The sequence below is a fragment of the Hydractinia symbiolongicarpus genome, chromosome 8, assembly GCF_029227915.1.
Source record: "Hydractinia symbiolongicarpus strain clone_291-10 chromosome 8, HSymV2.1, whole genome shotgun sequence".
NCBI classification, from domain to species: Eukaryota; Metazoa; Cnidaria; class Hydrozoa; order Anthoathecata; family Hydractiniidae; genus Hydractinia; species Hydractinia symbiolongicarpus.
Window position 1 is genome coordinate 13,482,109 of NC_079882.1, and position 24,300 is coordinate 13,506,408.

A 24,300-nucleotide genomic window follows, 5' to 3' on the forward strand; every position below is an offset into this window, starting at 1 on the left:
TTAGCCAACAGTTTTTAGCACTTTCGATTCTTATGCAGTGCTCGGGATAATTTAACCAAAGAAGACACATTTGATGTCTGGAGTTTCTAAATTTTATTGTGATAACCGACTTTTTTGTAAAATGTTAATACACACCAAAATATTTCAAATATACAGATACGGCCAGATACGACAAAACTAACACAATATTTGAAATCTATGAAAAATTTTAGACTGAAAGGAGGTATAATTTTTAAAATTTTAGAATCGCAACGCTAAATATGTCATCCTTTAATAAGTCCTTGCCGCTTCTGTGGGGGCCCAAGGGGTTCTTGAATTTCGTCTAGGGGGTATCCAAAATTTTGGCATTGATTTTTTTCATCGTAATCTTTGAAATAGATTTTAGACATTCTCGTCCCCAGAGCTTTTTGGGATTAAAACCACATTAAACCTTATTATTTCGAGTTTATCTTAAAGAGCTTTGGGGTCGAGATTTTAGAAACACTTCATTTCCACTTATTTTCTAGATCAAAATTTTGCAAATGTTCGGGCCGCTATACCATGTTATTTTTTTAAGGAAAATTCTCCGAAATAGAACACAAGTTGGGCTAAAATTTTTTTATATATATCCAAGCTAAAACGATAGAATTTATTGCACAAATTTGGGAAAACATGTTATATGCCCCTCCGAAACTATGTAACAAATTATTTTTCATGCTGTAAACTTTTTTTCACCACTTTTTTTACTTTTAAATATTATGTTCTGTATTTGAAATATTCTGCTGTGCGTTTCAAATATTTTGTTTTGTATTGCCCCGATTCGGCCGCCATAGCTTCGCCTGTTTCTGCATGGTGCGCATAAAACAGTTGTATTAAGAATTCATTATGTTTCACGCTTCGGTTCACATTAACACTGTGTTTTTACGGGAATTAAAAGCAGCGTTACAGTCAAGACGAAAAATACGCGATAAAACGGTGAGACTGATTATAATTTAATATCTGAAGTTAGGTAGTTAGGGAGTTAGCGAGTGGCTACTATTGCCGGTGGCCGATTCACCGGCAATAATATGAGAGAAGAAAAAGAGAGATCAAAAGTTGGGATCCATTTTGTCGAAATCGATTTAACGAATTCAACAAATTTGATCGTTTATTATTCTTTTTTTATTCTAATTCTCCAATTTAGATTTTTTTTCGAGGGTCCAATTAGTTGCAATTTTTCATTTAAAGAAACTGATTGATCATTGTTTTTGTATGACAAATCCAACAAGTTGAGACAGAAAAGAGATTGTTCATATGGAGGCAGTTTGGCTCGGTTGACCAGGCTGGCTCGGCTGCGCGGGATCTCGCTGCTATTAAGAAACACATGAAAAAATAAAAATGTGTTCATATGATAACCGAGCCAGCCCGCCTTGCCGAGATCTCGCTTGTTTGTACCGAGATCTCGGTCAGGTTGGATCTCGCTGTTCTTAAGAAACGCATAGAAAAATAAAAATGTGTTCATATGACAGGCGAGCCAGCCCGCCTAGGCGAGATGAAATTAACAACAGATTTAAAAAAATTCTCATCAATTATTTAAAGTTCGAAATATATTCTTTTGTCTTCATTGTTTATGAATCTTTCGTTAAATGTAAACAACTTTTCCATCCCGGCTGGCGGAGATGTAAAAAACTTCATATGAACACGAGATAAAAATCACCCCGTCTGACTGAGCTAGCCCGCCTCCATGTGAAAAGCCCCTTAAATTTTCTATATCAACATGCACAAATTCATCATCAATATCATCCTCTTCTAACAGAACTGAATCGGTATCTAAAGTTTCAGAATTTTAGCTAGCTAGTATTTATCAAGTTACACACAAACAAATCGTTATTATGTCCTAAAATAAATCTATATACACTGCCAAAAAGAAGAAGACTATAGCTAAAAAACAAGTTGCTAGCTAGCTAAACAAACTTACCCACAAGATTATCTTTAAAGTATTTAAAAAAATCTACTACTAACTCTTGTTCCATAGCTAGAGAGATAGGAAAATGTTCCCTCAAATTCCCGAAATCCGAAATCCCAATTCCGATATAATCCGAAAACAATTTCGATTCCGATAATTCTCGAGCATGCGCAATAGCGACTAGCGGGAATAATGCTGACATCAACAAAAATAGAGATTGCGCAATTGAGTAGGGGAGAGTTCATAGAGTTGTGACTGCTAATTGATGCTAGGGTGTAATAAAAAAATGATCCTCTTCAAAAAAATTTATGACACCGTATTAGCTCTACTATCAGCAACTCGCGATTATTCCATGACCCAGAAAATGTACGCCAGGGCGATTCAAAGGAATCCCTTGGACCTCTGGTATGTTTCGGCCCATTTCAAAACCCGTGAAATGTGTACCAGGACGCTTAGTTATATTCTGGACCATTTCAAGACCCAGGAAATGTGTATCGGGGTCGTTGAACAAAATTCCTGGATGCTCGAGGATGTTTCGGGCCATTTCATGACCCGCCAAATGTGTACCAGAGTGGTTCAAGAGGTGCCGGAGATGCTCCAGTATGTTCCGGAACATTTCAAAACCCAGGAAATATGCGCTATGGCGATTCAAGAGGATCCGTTGGTACTTGGGGATGTCCCGGATCATTTCAAGACTCGGGAGATGTGTGCTATGGCGGTTCAAGATAACACCAAGTGGCTCGTGTTTGTTCCAGACTGGTTCGTGACCAGGGAAATATGCATGGGTAACAATGATCTACTCGAAGCCTATCATCAGCGGAAAGCGGAGAAGTATAGGATTAACAAGGAATTGCTACCAGTGGCCAGGCATCCTGACAGAGCTATAGACTGGTGCTTTTCAGAGGATGAAAAGGCGGACCTTGAGCTCTTGTGGAGTAAATAAACGATGAAGGAACAATGCGATGAATGTGAACGAGTACTCGACACCTATGACAGCTGCTCCTGTGGATGAAAGTTCTTCATAAAAGCTAAGCTGCTCTGCCGGCACTGCTGGCAGGAGTACATCACGTATAATGGTGGTAGCTGTCCATGTGATGCTAGTTGAGGTTTTGTTTTTTCACAAATAAAGAGACATGTCTGACAAAATGAACAAAAAATTAAACTTTTCTGGAATCAAAGTACCAACCACGAACATCTTATTCAATGTAGACTCGAAAATCATGAAACCTTCCGAAGTCGACGTGAACAAGGTCGTGACCTCGTCGATGGTCGACTTTTTAGTCCATGGCAGTACGATCAAGTTCAAGCGCATCTATGTGGGATACAAGGTGTCCGAGGACAAGATCACATCCCTCTGCATTCAGGTCCCCAAGCAGAGTAGCTATGGCATCCAAAGGTACAACGAGACCGCTAAGTGGAAAGTGTGCTTTATCATCGACCCCGAAAACCTAAAGCAGGCCGATTATATCAAGTGTATGCAAAGGATCGACGCTCGGATCCTTGAGCTCGCCAAGAACTATAAGCACCCCATGATCAAGCACATCTCGGATAATTCCCCGATCAAGGAGAGATCAATTCCCACCTTTTGCCAGCAGAGCACAAAGTACAAGGACGGCAAGCCAGTCAGGAAGATAACCACGCCATTCTTCAACAGGCACCGACAGCAAGTAGATCCGGCTATTTATGATGGGAAGAGGCTTTCTATGGTGGCAGCCATAACCTACAGAGATGTATACCTTTCGTCTAACACCATCCCAGAAAGGAGCGTCGAGATTCGGCAAGCGATCATCACTGGGGCACACGAAATACCAAAACAGTCGCTGATGATCGATTTGGATGAAGGAGATTTTTCAGAAGAAGAAGCCGAAAACTTTGACTCTCCATCATCCGACGACACCGTAGATCTCGAGTAAGAAACAACAGTCAATCGGATAGTAGTAATCAGGTGAACCTTCGGTTTTACCTGATCAGCGCTCAGAGCGTCACTGAGTTGTAGTGGATGCAAAGGTTTGTATGTTTGTCTTCAGCCATAGAAACAAACATGAAAGTTAACGAACTAAAAAAAGAAGCACTAGGCATTCTTCGCTACGCCACTATGAACGTTCCCGAACTTAAAAAGGAAACAGCACTGGGCATTCTTCGCTATGTCACTATGAATGTTCCCGAACTTAAAAAGGCTGCGAAAGCACTAGGTATAGGAGAATACTCCACTATGAATATTCCCGAGCTCCTCGAAGCCATTGTCAAGGCTAGGTGCAAGGAGTCGACACAGATATACGTCTCCTATTGCGAACCTTGCGCAAGTATCGCCTGACAGAAGAACCTCGAATAATACATGAGAGAGCTCGCTGAAAGGCAGCGACGTGTCGTACCTGATGGTGATCATACCTTGATCGAAACACTGGAGAAGTGCTCTAAATCGTCTAATGTGTTGTTCAACACACTAGACCTGACCAGGTGTAGCCGGCTACACGTTATGAATATGCGGGTGGCTCATCTAGGTACCGCTGACATATTGCACAGATTGAAGTTTTTTCATAAGCTCCTGCTTACCTTCTTCACGTCCCTTCTCGACCAGCTGCTGTCTCTCCCGTTCATTAACGGAATCCACGATCTTTCTAGTTCTTTGACGTATCTGCTCCTTGAGTAGCATATAGCGTTGCTTTTCCTGCATAATCAAGCTGAATTCATAATCGCTAATCACCCCGTTTTCCACAGCTCTACTGATAAGGTCTACAACGGAGTTAAGTTTGGTCTCTGCCAGCAGCCGGATGCTTTCGTACTTTTTGCTTTTGACATCTAGCCTCTTCTCCGTATTTCTCAGACCTGCTTGCCCCAACCCTACAGCAATTGTGATACCCCCAATTGCTACAGTGAGTGGTACACCAATTCCGGATAATATGCTGCCAATACCAACACACGAAGTTATTACACTTACAGCGAGTAATCCATGATCAGTATATCTAACCCACGTACCATGCATTTTGAATTTTTTAGCGAGCTTGTCCCGCTCTTTAATCTAGCTACGTAGGTACTGCTTGACTTCCTCAATTTTCTTGAGTCTGTATACTTGACCTTCATTAGCCTCTCCCTCATGAGGAGCACTCGGTAGGCTCGATAAAGCTCTGTAATTTCGCTCATATTTATTCTATCAGAAAAATGCATAGTAATTCCCACGAAAGGGATCGTTTTGATACTCGTTGATGATCATAAACTCCAGCCTGTCTGTTGAACTCTTGAGTGGGAGGTATACGGGGTTATCGAAACTCCAGGTAAGCATGTCCCCCCAATCAAACAACTCTTTGATGGGGAGCATTGCCAGTATATTGGATTTCTCACCATTTAAAAGACAGTATTCCGTATCCAACTGGTTGCATATGAGTCTCAGCCGCTGGTGAACGTCAGTCTTGTAGCAGCTGTCATGGTCTCCTTCTGTGAATAGTACCTTGGCATCAGCCCTATAACACATAATGTCCTGCAGTGGTTGATCAATTAACACACCGTATCCCTTCTTAAGCCAGAGTCTGCAGACTCCGTTCCTGAGCACAGAGAGCTTGATCTTGCCCTCGGATTGACTGTTTACTATGGCCGCTAGATCCTCGATTCTATACAACCCTGGCTCGATTGAGATGAGGACTTCTAACGGTCCGATATTTATATCGGTCCTCGCTTTATATATGTTGAACTCGCTCTTTTTGTAGAGATTCCACCACCTGGGGCGGAAACTGATGGATTTTAGAGCGATCCTCGTGTCCTGCCCGAGGTAGTCTTTAAATATCGTAGGTTTACCAATGTCAGTGATATATAATTGCTTCGTGTTTCTTCTGAAAAAAACATGAGCATTTGCGGTTATAACCCGAGAGCTAAGTATTGACCCAATCATGGGAGATATCTCGAGAGGTTGAGGGGCGAGCAGCTGCATATGCAGGACATTGTCATTGATGCGAAAGGGTCCTCGTTTAAGGTAAAGTTCCCAAACATATTCACAGACTATGAGTTCCACTCTGGTGCTGTGCTGAACGAATGGAACCAGCATCCATTCAGCCTCTGGTCCACTTAGCTCAAATTTGCTACCTACTGCGCCACATCCGCATGCGGTATTTCTATGCAACACTTACAGTCTTCTTTACCGCTCGTTCGCAGCGTGTACTTATTTCACGTTTACTTTCAGATTCGCAAAGTTCTAGAAGATCTCGATATACCCCTGCCGGATTCCGATAGATTCCGTCGCCTCAACAATCCATTCAATATACAAAGATTCCATCAGCTGGCACATGAATTTGATATAAGTGCCAGTGAATGGAAATGCCGGAATGAGACCCTATTCCCCAGTTGGCAAGCCATTCGCGAGGATTATCTCGGATCGGGCCCATCCTATTTCGATAAGGACTCGTGGAGCCGGTTGATTCTGGCGAAATCTCGAGGTTTAACGCGCATAGGTGTAGAGAAGCTCTCCCAAAGCGTGCGACTATATGCCTATCTAATATTGCAGAGCCAAGTCAATGCTAGGGTTAGCATTATAGGCAACCAGGGAAGTGTTATTGATGCGCAGCGCCTCTATTGGACAGAGTTTGAAGGCTTGATATTGAGATCGAGTAAAACGAGTAAGGAAATAGATGAGTTTCAAAACGTGCTAAAGTATGCCCGTTCAAAGGTAGATTACAGCGTAGCTCACGGTGTCTATATGATACCCAGTGATATGGACCTTCGTGTTGGAGATATCGCTAACTTCACAAATAAAATCCTCGTCAGTAAGGATTACTTCTCCATCGGTACTTACCCCACGATTAATGTCCAAGATGTTACGAAGCCCGATATCCGGCATGCCATGCCGCCTCCTCGGCAAGAAATATCGAAGGGAGGGGTGGCACCCTCCCCATCGGCAGTTATCCATGTGGATAACAAGACCACCTTGATCATTGCTGGAACGGGCCTCATTCTAATCTATCTCTGGATGAGGAAAGGTTCCAATATGTCACGCAATATATTGGACTCTTATCGATTCTTGCCACCCTTCCCAGCCCTCTCAACATAGGCCACAACGAATGCCGCCGTGGCGTCTAAAGCCATGTACAAGTGCTTGGCTGCAAATTCTACAATCTTAGCTGCAGCTCTGAAAAAGAATGATACCACGCTGCCAATGATCCCTGGTAACGCACCTGCTTTGCCTGCTAGGTACCTAAGGACTTTTCCTGGTCCTTCGAGCTGTTTCCGTACAAAACCTTTTCCACCTACAGCGGCAGCACCTCCAGCAGCTCCTCCGGAAGTGCCTTCACTTCTAGTAACTGCCAGGACAATGGTAGAGACCAGCAAGCCAGCAGCAGAAACGATGCTCGCGATAGTCAAGCCTTGTTCCTTGAAGAGAATCTTGAGCTTTTTCAGTAAAGATGTGTCGTCCCCAGCGATCTTCATCAGAGTGTCTTTAATGGGCTTCAGTTGGCTCTGGGTGTCGGAGGAAAGTAAACCGTGCGCTTTTTGTGCTTCTTCCTTCTTATCCCTTAATTGTTCTAGCTCTTCATTCTCTTTGCTCTCGAGCCTCTTCACCTTGCCTTCCGCTTTATCGACCTCGCTATCGTAAAATATCATCTTCCCCTTCAGCTGCTTCAGGTTACCTCGCAACGTTTGAAGCTCGAGGTTGAGCCCTCTTCTTTCACGTTCCGTGAAGCTTCCATCCCCGCCAAAGTAAGTATCTTCGATCAGGCTCTCCGTGTCATCGAGCACGTTCTCGAGTAGCGGCAACATTTCGATGTCATCAGCCTTTTCATTGACATTATCCAATTCGTTAAGGAGCCTCTGAGCCATCGTCTTACTGCCCTTGTGTGGTGTACTATAGTCAGTAAAGCCCATGGCTCGCAATTGTCCCTTACCCAGACCCCCACTATAGCGGAGGCTTTCCTAATTTCACCATTCTTTTTCGTGAGCTCTATACGATCGTATAGAAGCTGGTTCCAGTCGACCTCAAACTCGTTATAGTATCTCGCACTCGGCTCTCCCATTAACCAGAAGGATGACTTGTACGTGGACGTACCAAATATGGGCATGAATAATGTCATTTGCCCCGGCTCTCTCAAACTCCTCTTTGACCTTGAAGTCACGGGGACCAACACGAATCGCAAGATCGTTAACAACATTGGTAAGGCCCTGGTAAGAGACCTTTGCATCATGCTAAACAGCAGAGAAGTGCAGAAAATTAGCGACTACAGCACTTTTGCGGTGTACAGGGACCTTTTGCTGCCAAAATTTGAGCGCGAAAACGAATTGGTATTGGAGGGTATTGGCGTACCAGATGGTGCAACCAGACAACTTCAAGTGAAATCTACATTCAAGGCCGGATATGATGAAGAGAAGGCCATCGCGAAGGCATACGGCAGCACTTTTTGCATCCCGCTCGGCAAAATGTTCGAGCTGACGAGGGACTTGCCCTTCTATCAAGCAGGCCTACACGACAGACTACAGTTTGTGCTGCACTTTGCGCCATATAGCGCCATCATTTAAGATGCAGGCACACCCCGGTCGGGGTCTGGATCTAGTGTGGTAGAAGCCAAACCTGCTGATGCAACCTACAAAATTACCAATATTGCGCTCGAGTTTGACAAGGTATACCACGAAGGCCTGGCTCGTGCTATGCCGTATGAGCGGGTGCTCCGCAGCAAAGTTTTGAAAATGCAAAAGGCGGAGACCAGCAAAGTCCTTAAAGGGTGTGCTATTACTGTTTCAAGACCCTGCCAAAGTGAAGCCATACTCTGGCGTAAACGAGACGTTCTACAACCCCAAGATCGAGAAAATCGCGATCCGGTGGAAGGCGAGCCTAATGAACTATACAGTCACACCATGCTACCCAAGGACCATTTCAAGCAAGTTGCGGGGTTGTTTGGAAGTGCGCACTCTACAGTAACAATAGGCCAGTTCTTCAACGAGAGGTACGCGCTCTTCATAGAGTCTCCAACGATAATAAGCTGCACGGTTCCGGTAGGCCCTTGCAAAATCTTAGCGATGGGATCACTTTGCACATGACCAAGGAGGCTGACAGAACCGGTGATAATAAATGTTACGTATACTTGCTCCAAGACGCGCAGTTGAACATTTTGGATGGCAGGCTGGAAGATGTGATGTATTAGAATAAATGGCAACTCTGACAGTTATGGCAGGAGGGGCATTGATTATTGCGCTGGCATTTAGCGGGTCGAATTACCTATTTGGTACATTGATGGGCCACGGTGAGGAGGAAAGGAAAGGAATGATAAGGCCGTGGAAAAATTGCAGGTAGCCCAGGCTCAAAGGGTGCGGGACAGGCAAGCCAAGATCGACTGGTATAACCATCATCGTGAATTGAAGCGCGAGGCTGGTGAGTCTTTGAAAGAATTTGATGAGGGCATGCGAAAGTATTATATTGCGACTATCGAAAAAGAGCCCAAACTATCGGACTTTTACGAGCCTTCCCAGAAACAGAAGGACAGTGAGCTGACGTTCATCGTGGGCTCTCTGGCTATACTGGGTTTCGTGGTGTACAAGTTCACCTAGCAGCATCGCGGAACATTTTCGACATGTAATAAGCATGTCGAAAGTATAAGCACATATCCTCACAGAAGAAGAGGAAAAACAAAGCAGTATCTATTACCAGCCAGAACATCTCCTGGACTGGTCGAAAAGCCATCAAACTACTCACTGAGCAGAGTGGACTACCTAAAAAGAAACCCAATGAAATGCATCAGTTTGATTTGCTCTACATGCCACATGACAATGTCTACGGCAGCACTTACAAATATATCGTCACAGGCATCGATGTAGCTTCGCTCTATAAGTAGTAGCTATACCCTTGAGAACCAAGAAAGCCAGCGAAGTCGCTGATATGCTCAAGGATATTTACAAAGCGGGACCTCTCCGCTATCCAAAGACATTCCAATGCGACAACGGTAGTAAGTTCAAGTCAGATGTGACGAAGCTGCTGGAGGGCAAAGATGCGCAAGAGCTTGCCTCTGACGAAACTAGTACCACATGGATCAAACACTTGTACACTATCGTAAAAAGCATGAACAACACCAAGACCGTCATGATCGACATGAAGCCTTCGAAAGCCATCAAGCTGGATGAAGTCCCGCTTATGAAAAGTGAGCAGCACCCGGAGGAAAAACCTCTACCGGATGACGGCCTCTACTTGTACTTGCTGCAAGCTGGAGAGGAGCACGGTGATGCTAAAAGACGTGCGAACGACGCTTGGTGGAGCAAGAAAACGTATAGACTAGACCGTATCGTGACAGGTACGGGGTTATTATACTATCTGGCAGATGGGCCTGATGGAAGCTTTGTGGCTGAGGAGTATGTAAAAGAATGGTAATTTGTAGGTTTGTTAAGGTGAACCAGTGGTTCACCTTAATATTGCAGCCCTGGTATCTGTCGGTAAAATTGTATCATAACGCTCTATATAATGCGCGAAACACCATGGTGGTGGAACCTATAATGGTAAGCCTCCTGATCCAGTTTGCCTGGTCTCGAATTTGTCGCAAATCCCACGCTATGTCACCCAACAACCACCAATCTATATCCGTTTCGGATGGTTCCTTGTTCGAATGTTATCATACGCGAGCTCGGCCTCAATTTTCTCTATCCGTTCCATAAGCTGCTTAATTGTGTCCTCAATCATATGTTATTTAGGAGGCGGAAATCCAACAGGGGGCTAAATGTGAGCCATTGGCTCACATTGAGGACTGTACATCAAGAGAAAGCAATAAAGTCCCGGTTCTGTCAGTAAAACCGTATCTGGTTGGGGGAGGTCAATATTGACCCCCATTTCCACAACATTTTTAACGTCTTTATATCGTATTATATACTTGTTGGAAACATGAGGATTTTTTTCCTCCTCCTAGCATACCAGACCGGGTGGTCTTACTTCATGACGTGAAATGGTCCTAATATTTCATCATATAGTAGCAAGAGTTAGCGAGGAGATGCACGATCTCCAAGGCACCGTCAAATGTTACGAAAGCGTCGTCTCCAGCGACTTCCTTGGATCATGCGTCCGACGCATGGTCCGTGATCTCATGGCGAGGCGTGGTTTTGCCAAGGGGTCGTTACTAACGATCCCTATTTCATGGCGGGAAATGGTCGGGATATCCCTATACGACTTTGCAATTTTTCAACACCCTTTCTCGCTAGCCAGATCATGCTAAGAGTTAGCGATGAGACGCACGCAATTAAAGCAATCCGGTCGTTGCATTTATCTCTCGTCTCCATGTTTACGATTGTTTCCTCCAATTTCTGGGTCTCCCCCTCTCTCGACAGATCGATTTCTTTATAGCTCGTCTCCAGGTTTTTGATTTTATACTCCAATTTCCGGATCTCCCACTCAAACTCCTACAAGACATGTCGATACTAGACATATTTATTTAGTTGAAAAATCAAAGCAAAATGCTCCAATTTCAGTTGTACCCGCCGGTACAGTGATGTCTGATCACTCCAAAGTTTTCCAGGTCCGAGGGTGTTCCAATCTCACATACAAGAACGCATGCTTGGACTTCCTGAGCTGGGTCTTGATGCTCTCCCAATCCGAGATCATGTTAGTCTCTTCGTCGATAAGCTTCATGTCGCTCCTTTCGTGGGGGTACCACATAAACAATTGCTTCTTTTGACGTCTTAGGTTCTTTGGTAGAGCCGTGTAGCTTTGAGTGAGGAGCCATAGGCTGTGTTTTCTGCGCTTTCCCGAGATAGCGAGTTCGAGCAAGGGCTGCCGCTTTTTATCGAGACTTTCATCGCTTATCATGTCATCGATAATGAAGAAGCTCTCTTCACCCACAAGCAGCTTCGATAGGTGTTTGATACATTCAAATAACTGGCCACCCGGCTCTATCAAGGATACGTAGTCATCTTCCCACAGTGAGGATCTCTCCAAGTAAGTCTTGTTCCAGCGGATGGTGGGGCAGATTATGACGATATTTTCAAAGTATCCCTTGTATTTGCCTTCCAAAAGGTTGAGCACGCGCTGGGTCTTTTCGCAGCTTGTGGGGCTTGTAAATATTGCCGTATGTGGGTCTTTGACTATGTCAAGAGCCAATTTTTATTTCTGTCTGCCACAGGGCAGATAGAATCTTATAGCTGCTGACTTCGGTTTGGGCTTGGCTTGGGCGTGGGAGCCGTATGTGGTTCTGAGGTTTCGGCAGGCTGTTGGGCCGCTGCAGGCTGCTCACGCGTAAGGTGGTAGACACCAACAGCTACGCACGCAAGTATGACAAGGCCTCCACCAATGTATACACTGCCTGACTGTACAGAACTCACCCCAGAAGAGGTTTTGACTGTAGATTCTACAGCACCCTCTTGTTGCTTCAGTTTATTCTTTTCCTTCTTCAGTGCCTCTAACTTGTGACCCCACGCAACTCTCCCTGAGTGCTTTGCTGGCTTTGTGATGACTGTTACTTCTTGTGGTTGTTCTTCGCTCATTTCTTATACGTTTAAGACGTATAGGAATCACTTCCTTTTTAAAGAAAGATGGAAGGCCAAGCCCTGGTCCTCAAGGATCTCCATGGTCTCTTTTATCCCCGTGAGTATGGCTTCAGGAGTCTTTAAATCTCTCTCGAAGTATCGCAGGAACTTCCTAAACGGCATGGGTTTTTTCTTTCGTGGAGCTATTCCAAGCTTCCCCTGCTGGCGGTTCCATTCGGCAAGTCTCTTACCAGCTGCAACCCTTCCCGGGTGCTTTTTATGTACTTCAACAATTATTCCACGGTCTCGGGTTGCTGTTGATTGATGATAATACTACACGCGCTGCTCATCTTTTTGTTGCTCTTCATCATCTCGTTCTTCACCACTCCTGGACGTTGGGAGTTGAGTGTGATTAATCGTATGCGCAGCGACGATCAGAGGTGTGAGAAACTTTCTGAAAGCTGAGTACACCAGAACCTCCAAGTCAGCCATAGAGTCTTTGATGATGGGATCCTCTTCAATATCCACCCTTAGACCTTCGGCACTATCTAACTGAACCATACTCCCCACGGCCTTGGTATATAGACTGATAGCCTGTGAGGATAGAGCCTTGGCCGTTTTCTCTCTCTTCTCCTGGAGCTCACGTTTAGCGTACTCAATATGTATCTTGTCGATCACTTTGGGTGATGCTTTGTCAAGGAAGGCTTCTGTGCACTTCTTGGGTGGGAGGTGTACCTTACCTTTACGTGCATCTTTCAAAGCCTGGCGCTTGTCAATAGGTTTTTCACGTTGCTCAATGGCTTCTGCGGGAGTAACAACTCTATCAAAAATTTCAGCTAATTTAGACAACTTTATTATTAGTCGTCTGTATCTCAAATAACCGAAGATGATCAAGACGTATGGCAGTAGCACGGCGATTAGTAACACAACGTCCATTTATTTGCTCTCTTTAGCCACTAAGCAATATTGGCCCCTGGCAAGTGTTGTTATCTCATCAGACTGCACTATCCGTTTATCATCTACCCTATTGAGTGCCAGCTTGTTCACTTCCTGCGTATAGATTTAATGCCCTTTGTTCTGGATCCAGACCCAGGTTTTGTATATATCGACACCATCCTCTAGGCAGCGCTGGTAGTCTTCAAAGGTAATGGTTTTTTTTGGTTACACAATTCTTCACACCTTTCGCTTTGCGATCGCCACCCTCTTTCGTGAGGCTCTTGTAAGCATACAGCTTTGCTCTCAAGGTGATGAATTCTGTCATGACCTTCCCATTAAGCTCATCCTTCATCAAGGCCACGACCTTCTTGTTTTTGCCAATGGGGAGAAGTCTGTTGTCATCTTTGCTATAGGCACTCGTATCGAAACGTGCTTCTACATCATCAGCAATATCACGGTCCTCCGTTCTGATGTGATAAACGAATGAGTCGGTATCCATATAGCAGATCCGCAGCTTGCTACCGTACTTGGGCTGCATATAGTTATAGTGGAGGTTGTACGTGACGGTTTTCGAGTTATCCAAGATGGCTTGGCCAATATACACGGGCTTGTTCATCTTTACCTCTGTTTTACACATTCCCACACCCATGAGATGGCTGCTGAAGTAGTTTCCACCCTTGAAATTTGGCTTCATAACGAGCTTTGTGTACTTCTCTTCGTTGGTAACTAACTGGATGTTGTGGTGATTCCTCAAATTCTCCATAGTTTTACCGAATACCGAAAGTTTCATTAGCTTATAGAAGTCCTTCTCGAACTCGTTTTTGGCAGCCGTTCTAAGCCCCGTATTGTGATCGATATAACCCCTCAGCCGGGGCTTCTGGTTAAATTAAACTTCTGGTTTAAAGCCTCATGAAGGGCTCTTATGTGCACCACGTACTTCCGCTTATGCTCGAGATTTGGTATCAGTTTCTCGACCCTGTGAACCACCTTGCGCTCCGGAAGGAAAGGCAGCTCGTGGTGCTTGTCGTGCAGACTCTTTGGATAATCAATGTCAACCTCCAAGATGCATCCATGCTTGTTGTCAGCGACGATCCTCTCAATCCTCTTCTTTGTAAAGGTCCCAACGTTCGACAGCCATTTGAACCCATGCGTTGACAGATCTTGACGCATGGCCCGGCCATACAAGTTGTTGGCATCGAGGTACTGAAAGTAGGAAGACTCAACCTCCGGGTCGTATTGATCCCCCATGTACCTGTTGTTGGTTTTGGCATACCTGTGCACGGCTTGACTTATACCATCTCAAATACCTTTTTAAAACATCAGGAGCATGTCAGGATCCGCAAGGAGCTCTAGCTTGATCTCGGTGTACTTCAACGCTGCTTTCCATGCCAGGCCTGGTGCGCTGTAGAAATGAACAGGATCGAGCTTGTAGCTCTCCTGGCATACACTTTGAAAGCTCTGGAAGATGTCGGTTAGTAGCAGGACGTCCGCGACGAGGTACATATCATGGTAGTCACCCATGTTGACCTCAACACCCTTTGGATTGATGACATTCCAGACTTTTTGAGCGTGTTCATAGTCTTCGTCGCTGATCCCCTTCATGTTCAACTTGTTATAGAAGTCCTCCTTGGGAGGTAGTTCAGTCTCTTTGAATCGTCGCCAGCCATCCATGTACTCGTAGGGATACACACTTTTTCTGCGCATGAGTTTAAAGGTGTCATCCTCAGCGAAATACCAACTTTGTAACACCTCTGTTAGGGGCAGCATGTCATGCTGTGGGAAGGTAGCGTAGAGCCGCTTTACCTCATCCTACAGGTGTTGAACGAACATCTTCGCACAGTCCTTACCACGCTATCTCTGTAAGGGATATGATATATTACCATAGGCGAAGGCACTATATGTACACCAGCCACATGGTACGTGCTTGTTCAGCTTTTTCGTCTTGGTCTCCCCCTTATCTTCCGTCATGGGAACGAGCAGGGATTCGAAATCCGCATAGATGGCGAAGGGTACTTTGAACTTCTGCTGACCTTGTAGGAGAGCCACTTTTCGCTTGGTATTGTGATGTTGACCGCTTTGTTATCCCTGCAGTAGGTATAGTGCTTGTCTTTCGATTCGATTGTTGGAAAGGCTTGCAAGCAGTTCATACAGAAGTGCATCTTTGCATGAATCTTTGATGTCTCGCTACCCAGGAGCCGTGAGAGATTTTTGATGGTTATATACTCTTTTTATCTTCCGTGAGGAGTAGCAGATTAACCTGTTTCTCGCGTCCGTTGTCTGTAGATCGACGCAGGATATTAAAAGTCATCCCCGTCACGTACAAGACGTTCACCGCGATGTCTGGTTGTTCTTCTCGAATTTGGTGATATCCTTGACGCTTGTGGGAAACTCGATGCCCTGCCAGTTATAGCGCTCCGCATATGGTCTCAGCTTGCTGATTCTCTGTGGATCGCTAGTTATATCCTCATGATGCAGAGCAGCTATCATGCTCCACTTGAAACACTCCCCGTCCTTGTTCGCGGGGTTAATGATGGCCTTTTTGGTGGCTATCCACTTGAGTGCTTTGATATATGAGGAACCCCTTGTTAGTCGTAGCTTATGGAAGTCCACGTCGAGATGCATGATTCGACCGATCGTGAAGCCACTTTTAGGCAGCGCTGGGTCCTCCACATGCGTTTTGACTTGGACAAACATCGTATCTAACACCTCGTCCACGACTGTACCTTGAAAGACCGGTGTCATGTTGCTATGGAAGACCTTATCAACTTCGATAAACTCGTTAGTACCCTCCACTGGCTTCTTCCATAAAATCCAGAGGGAGCACTGCACCTTAGCAGACCCCATGTCTTTAACCTTCTTCTCGACCAGAGTTTTCACGTGTGATCGCACCATCCGCAAGTACCCCTCGACATCCGTACCGTCTATACCAGGGATGCGGAAACTTCGGAAGGTTCTATGGTGAGCATGCTTATGTTCTTGAGGCGAGAAATCTTCGTTCGGCTGCTGCTCGTCTTCGGCATGATCCTCCCTTGCCTATTCTTTAACTTCACCCATCAGGGTCCCCTTTGCTCCATCATAAAAAGCAAGGATGCGATTTTTTGCTGATGCATATATACCTTGCACCGACTTTCTAATACCTTCTGGTACATAGTTCACAAGCCAGTCAGACCACTCTCGCAGCTTACTCTTGACTACTGGACGTGTCTTTGTCATCTCTTGGCGTTCAAAGACATTCATAGCATCGGGTGTGGGGATTCGAGGTTCAATCTTGCTCTTAATTGGACGGGTTTTTGCCATCTCTTGATGCTCAAATATATTATAAGGCATCTGGTGTAAATGCTTGTGGCCTTGATTCTGGCGCAGGAACAGGTCTTGAGTGTGCCTCTAATAAAGCAACAAGGTCGGCTTTGCGTAGCTTGGAATAGACCGTAAGCCCACGGTTTTCGCGATAGCGTGTAACTGTTTCACAGTATGTGTATTCATCTTTATATATATAGATTTTTGATGTCAATCAAATAAAATTTCTAGCGCGGTCGTATTTTGAGTAAGGGACTCTCCCCTACTCAATTGCGCAATCTCAATTTTTTGTTGATGTCAGCATTATTCCCGCTAGTCGCTATTGCGCATGCTCAGAATTATCGGAATCGGAATTGTTTTCGGATTATATCGGAATTGGGATTTCGGTTTTCGGGAATTTGAGGGAATTTCCCTTGTAGTCCGTCGACTGCGCTAGAACGAACATATTTCTATCTCTGCTAGTAGTATTAATACTACTAAAAGCCAAAAGTAAAATTATAAAAAGTTTAAATATAACTGGCAAACTTAAAAGTAATCAGACAGAACAGACTTCTTTTCTCTAGTTGAAAAACTAACAATTGGCAATTTGAGCTGTTTTAGTTGGCATATCTTCGTTTTATTATGGGGATTGTTATAAACACACGCAATATTATGGAGATATCATAAAATTTTACGGCAAAATAGATATTCTCTATTATAGCGTGAACCTGATAATTTTATTCAACTTTGTTGTGCCCGGCTTAAAAGAAAGAGTTTTTTTAGCAGCCTTGGCCTCAATTCTAGGCGTAGTCTCATTTTCGTATTGAATAGGGCTATGCTATGCGAGATGTTAAAATGTTAGAAATCACAATGAATGTTTTGATATTTTTGTAATTTAGAAAAACTGTATTGTTTCATTGGTATCAAAATTAAGATAAAAATTTTCATCAGAAACCAAAATAAGAGAGATAGGAAAATGTATGTTCTGGCGCAATATCGCGTGCGCGTACAACAATGACGTCACGGCAATCCATAAGAACCCCGCAATGACGTCATCGACTATCTTCTAATAGTCACCACACCATCCGGTACCATGCCATACCTAACCATATTAATCATCCATTCCAAGACCCATTCCATATTAATCTACATAAGACCTAATAATCACCATAATAACGTCATCAAGATTCTAGCGCAATTCCCTAGTAATCAACGCACATACAGAGAATTTCCATATCATACAAAAATGAGTAAGGGAATTCCCCTATGGGAAATAACCGCATTTGTTTTGACCGTTATGAAATCCTCCGACAAACAAAAAATTCCATATAATAAATGGAATCACATACGGTCAAACAATTACGAAATATTGCAAAAAGTCGTGGTTTAACAGGGTGTTATAAGCTACGTAAGGCTGAATTGGTTGCCTTATTGGAGAAGGGGAATATGCCACAGATGCCACCTAAACAACCGGCCAAGCCTGTAGTACCGGGGGATATGGATATCTTTGAGAGACAGGAGATGGCGAAGGTCCGTCCTATAGGGGGTAAAATCGGGGGATGGCATAACTGAGTATTGAGATAGACGTCTTCGAGAAACAGGAGCTGTCGAAGAATCGTTCTGTTGTAAGGGACAAGATGCAGGAATGGTACAACTGGCTGTATGATGCCATTCCAATGCCTATAAAAGAAGGGGTCATGAGTAATTATGCAAAATTCAAACGAGGGGTGATGGAGCTCTATCGCAGGGCAACCAATACAATGCTTACACTTCATGACGAAGTAGAAAAAGAGGCCAAGAAAGACTATATATATGAACAACCGGGGAAAGATTTTACACCACAGGAGCATAAGCATGCTCTTCACAGGACTTTTATGAGTTTCCGAATTACCGGTATAAGAAATGCTGATGTTGATGGCTATATGGGGATGGTGAGGCTTCTCTGTATTGAGACCTCAAAAAATACCGCAAAAATGCACTTCTGCCTAAACTGCCTACAGGCTTTTCCGACAATTGAATCGAGAGACAAGCATTACAGGTATTGCACCGATTACGAGGCACTTAAAATTACAATGCCAACGGAGGCTGAAAAATGGCTATACTACAGAGATGGTTAGCAACAATTCAAGGTGCCATTTGCCATCTATGCAGACTTCGAACGCTTATTAATACCAATGGAAGAGGATGCCAGAGAGACCAAGACCAAAAAGCTGAGCAAGCACGTACTATCCGGATGGTGTACCTATAGTACCTTTGCCTATGGGGATGTACCGGATCCCTTAACTGTATACAGAGGCAAGAAATGCGTTACCTGCTTCGTCAACCTTCTGGAGGATGAGGTTAAAAGACTATATAATCAATACCCGCAGCAGGACATGAAACTCTTAACAGAGATCCTAAAGAACATCATGACGTATCGAACTGCCATATCTGCCTAAAGCCCTTTGATGACGGAAAGAATAACCATAAGGTCAGGGACCATTGCCACTATAACATGTTATATAGGGGTGCAGCACATAACAGCTGCAACATCAAATACAAGATACCAAACCATATCCATGTCATCTTTCATAACTTATTGGGGTATGACGCCCACCTGTTTATCCGGGAACTGGGCGAAAAATATGATAGTCAGGACATTCGATGCATCACCGAGAACACGGAAAAATATATAAGCTTCGGCGTTAAAATTAAGGTACCCCTTGGGGGTATGGGGTATGGTGATGGCGAGAAGAACAAGACAATAGAGATACGGTTCATAGATTCCTGTCGATTTATGGCATCCTTGTTGGAGAAATTGGCATGCAATCTCATTGGTACAAACACCGCAGGTATGAAATGTAAGCAGTGTGCAGATAATAACTGTCTACAATTCCAGAGCATAGACACGACTTAACGACTTATATGGCAAGCTTTTGGTGTACAGCTTGTGAATCAACGTGTACCACCAAGTAGCTTAATCGAGACCAGGTAAAGGCAAATGTCCCATCCATGGCAAATTTCATCGACAAAGATGACGTCTTCATGCTGATGCTTCGGAAGGCCGTGTATCCGTATGAGTACATGGATGGATGGCATCGATTCGAGGAGCCGGAACTACCTCCCAAGAAGGCCTTCTACAGCAAGCTCAATATGAAGGGCATCAGCGACAGGGACTATGTATACGCAAAAGAGGTATGGAAGGTCATTACCCCAGGGGGCGATAACGTTACCATGGGAGACTATTACGATATTTACCTGACCATAGACATCCTGCTATTGGCCGACGTCTTCGAGACAGGCGTCTGTTTGGGCAACTACAGCCTTGACCCCGCCCATTTCTACTCCGCACCCAGCCTGGTATGGAAGGCAGCCCTCAAATTTACAGGTATAAGGCTTGAGCTCCTTACAGACCCCAACATGCTCCTCATGTTCGAGAAGGGTATACGGGGAGGCAAACACGGGCTGTGTGGCATCGATATGCCAAAGCCAATAACAAGGATATGGGAAATCAGTACGATCCGGAGATTGAATCCTCCTACTTGCAATACCTCGATGCCAACAATTTGTATGGCTGGGCCATGCGTCAAGATCTGCCCACGGATGGCTTCAAATGGGTGCGGAATGTCAAGGCATTCACCGAAAGTCGCATCAGAAAACTTGTTGAGGACAACAAGCATGGCTATATTTTAGAGGTAGATATTGATTACCCCGAGGAATTACATGAGAAGCATAACGAGCTGCCATTTCTGCCCGTACGAAGGAAGGTCCGCAAGGTTGAGAAATTGATACCAAGCATAAGCGTAAATATGTTGTACACATTAGAGCCCTTTACGAGGCTATAAAACATGGGCTTGAACTCAATAAGGTGCATAGGGTTATTAGGTTCAACCAGAAGCCCTGGCTGGCGGGGTACATTGATCACAACACGAGGTTGAAAACGGCTGCCAGGAATGATTTTGAGAAGGATTTTTTCAAATTGATGAATCTCTCGGTATTTGGGAAGACTATGGAGAATATTAGAAATCACCGCAACATCCAGCTGGTCACCAATAAGGACAAGTATATGAAATTTGTAATGAAGCCTAATTTCAAGGGTGGAAGCAGGTTCAATAAAAACCTAATGGGTATAGAGATGGGCAAGACCGAGGTTAAAATGAATAAGCCCATATACATCGGCCAGGCAATCCTGGGTATGTCAAAGCTGATCATGTATGAATTCCATTACGATTACATGCAGCCCAAATATGGTAGCACGCTGCAGCTCTGTTACATGGACACGGACTCGTTCGTATACCACATTCGAACCCATGACTTTTACAAGGATATAGCCAACGATTCGACATAAATACCTATAATCCCGATGATGGAAGGCCTCTCCCTATAGGAAAAAACAAGAAAGTGGTGGGCTTGATGAAGGATGAACTAAATGGTAAAGTTATGACCGAGTTCATTACATTGAGGGCCAAGGCATATGCCTATAAGAGCTTTACACCAGAAGGCGGTGTTCGAAAAGCCAAGGGCGTAAAGAGGTGTGTAGCCAAGAAATCCATCACCTTTGACGATTACCGAAGATGTCTGGAAGAGGGTGTTGATATATACAAGAGCCAGGTTCTGATACAAAACAAGGGCCATAGGGTTTACACGCAGGAGGTGAACAAATTGGCACTGAACAGGGCAGACGACAAGCGGGTTGTACAACTCGATCAAATTACGACGCTTGCCACGGGGAAATAAAATGCAGGCATATCTGTATATAACCTTGCTCCTGCCCTATGCCTTGATTGCCTACATATTTTTTGATATCGACGTATAATAAAGATGTCGTCCGACATTGCACAAGTATTCGACAATGCCTCTGCAGAATATGAAAATATTGAGAAGCCCGCGGATAAACGCCAAGATTTGAAAGAGGCCCTGTGTAAAGGTAAAGGGCTTCTCCTACCAAAGAAGTGTACGGAAGGGTTCATTGACAAGGCCCCTGATGAGGTGGTAGAAAAGTTACATGCTGAGTACGTACAATGTGAGCTTCAAGAGAAAGGGGAGAAGACGTCAAGGGCGCTGGCTACCCATGCCGTCTCCCTATATGCCAACCTGGTTAACAATTTTGTAAATTTGGATAGCGTTTAGGCCCTGAAAAATGATATCAATAATGACCCTATTATTAAAGACTCCTTCGCGGACTTGGGCATACTGGTATATTGTACCTTCGGAAAGTTTCTGGCACCTATTCTCATTGCAGGGCATACGGCCCGACATATCAGTACCAAAAAAAAGTAAGAGAACGTGGAGAAGGAGGGGATACGACGGAGGAGACCGTACTATAAATAAAATGAGTGAGGAAGAACAGAAACAAGAACAGAGAGTCATTACAAAGCCCACAAAGCATCCGGGAAAAGTTGCACAGGGACATAAGTTGGCGGCACTGATGAAGAAGTGGAAGGAAGAAATGAAGCAATAAGAGGGTACTGTAGAGCCTGCAGTCAAATCCTCTTCCGGGACCAGTACCGTACAGTCAATGGGCAGTGCCCACATCTATGGAGTTGGAGCGATAGCCGTAATTGCAATTGGAGTAGGCGTCTGGTATGTGTTTGGCAAGGGTAAAAATGAAACCAAAAAACCTCAAAGCATCAATCTGGAGCCCAAACAGGGGAAAAAGGGCAAAAACCAACCAAATATTGATTTTTTCAAAATGCAGTAATAATAAAATGAGTGCTAGCAACGTAACACCGAAGGAAAAGGAAATTTTAGATATGTTGTACGAGACAGTCGTGGACCTTGGTTTCACCTTTGCCTATGCCATGGCATGTAAGTAATTTTTTGACATAACAAGGCCATCTACAAAAATGGACACCAGCGATGTCATTAAGATGGTTGCCTATTTTTCAGCAGGGAGGACAAGTCGTGAAATGGCCGTCTCCAAAGGGTGGTTGCCAGCCAGCATCGTGCCCAAACAAAAATAGACTGCATGGTAAGGTTTCTATTTACCCCTGGGGTAAATAGAAAATATGGAAGAGGAGGCCAAACAGTGTTATACATGCCAAAAATCTCTACCATTGAACCAGTTCAAGTCAAAGCTTACAAAAAGTTGCATTCCATGCCTTAATCTTGGGAGGGTATCAAAAGGCAATGCCAAACGCAGCATCTATATACAACCTTTATATGAACTAATAATTATGTTACAAGACCATATTAAAACCCAATTTAATGAGGGCTACACGTGGGAAAATTATGAAACGCACGTATATAATAGGGTACGCTTCAGATACGATGAAACTTTCAATTCCCCAACACTTGCTGACGTCACAAATGCATTGAGACGGGCACAGTATGCTATAACATCCGGGAATCAGATGCTGTAAGGCAAAATATGTCTCGGAATAGCTAACGGAAACAATAAAATGGCGGACATCAAATGTTGTAGGATCTGTTAGCAAATATTAGCGCTACACAAGTTTAAAATCAGGTGCAATGGTCGGACCAAAACCTGCCTGGCCTGCCTGGATAAGGCGAAGGAAAGGCGGGCGACTCCAAAAATAGGGTCAATGAAGACGTTAAAATAGACCCCATTGTCATTGCTCGGGAAATTCGGGGTGTTCAACAGAATGAAAACTACCTCATCCTGTATGACCTATTAACATACAACATTATACCTCAATATAACGAACTCATCGAGGATGGCCCTGAGAAGGCAAGGCTCTATGAGATTTACCGTAACATATTGCGATGCCTTGAGGGAAAACTAAGGTTCACTCCACCACCCCTCGAATACAAGGCTAGGGGGACCAAGCTCTGCCCCGCCTGTCGAGATTCCCTGGTGAATAACCACGGGGGTACATTGGTATGCTCCGCATGCTTTGGAGTGTATCCGAAGGTTCATAATAAAAAAATGGTCCTACTAGACGTCGTAGAGGCCCCACATACGGCAATTTGCACAGGTCCGACAAGTTGCGGTAAGACACAACGCGTCCTGGATCTGCTTGAAAATCAATACAAGGGACACTTCAACAATATCATCATCCTCTGTCCGACATTGCGGTGGAATAAATCTTATCTTGAAAGGTCCTCGCTTTGGAAAGACCCCTATGTATTTCTGATAGATTCCAAGGACCAATTTTTTGAATGGATAGCGAAATTTTCATTGTTGGCGGGATTGATGATATGATCTCCAACGAGAGAAAGACAGCCCTTGCTTGAATTGGCTATTTCAGGAAGGCACAGAAGGCATAGCCTGTGGCTTTTAACGCAATCGTATACGGCATTACCAAAAAATTTGAGAAGGCAGAAGAAACAGCTCTTCCTCTGGTACCCACATGAAAAATCAGATATGAAAGTGATAGACGAAGAGACTAATCTTATCTACGGGTGGGATGATATTAAGGCCGAATTGAAAAAATCTAAACACTCTTGCCTGTACGTAAAGCTTGAATATCCCGGATCCTGAAATATTTTGAATTAAGGAGGATGAAAACCTCCGTCCGGGTGTTGGTATATAGAAAATGTCTTCACAACTCGCCTTATTCAACGCAATACCCGCAGGAGCCATCGAGACATTATTTGATAAACAAAATCAGCCCCTCTTCAAACGCGCCGACCTGGAGAAGTTCCTATGCATTCCAAATGCCAAAAAATATGGCCTTGATCGTCATATGACAATATTAAGGGGTGAACTAGAGGGTATAACAACTGTACCCGGCGGGTACAGTTGCTCGATACCCCAGAAGGTATTAAAAACGACATAATATATTCGTCACGTTGAATGGGGAGCTGGA

The 24,300-nt window shown here is 44.2% G+C and overlaps 1 protein-coding gene across 1 annotated transcript in view; it reads left to right on the plus strand.

The window, feature by feature from the left end:
• Positions 1-116: 116 nt before the first annotated feature.
• Positions 117-24,300, plus strand: part of LOC130654395 (uncharacterized) — a 35,434-nt gene continuing 11,250 nt past the window's right edge. The window contains exon 1 of the mRNA XM_057456961.1: positions 117-954. The gene's annotated coding sequence lies outside the window, so the exon portion shown is untranslated. The remainder of the gene's footprint in view (positions 955-24,300) is intronic.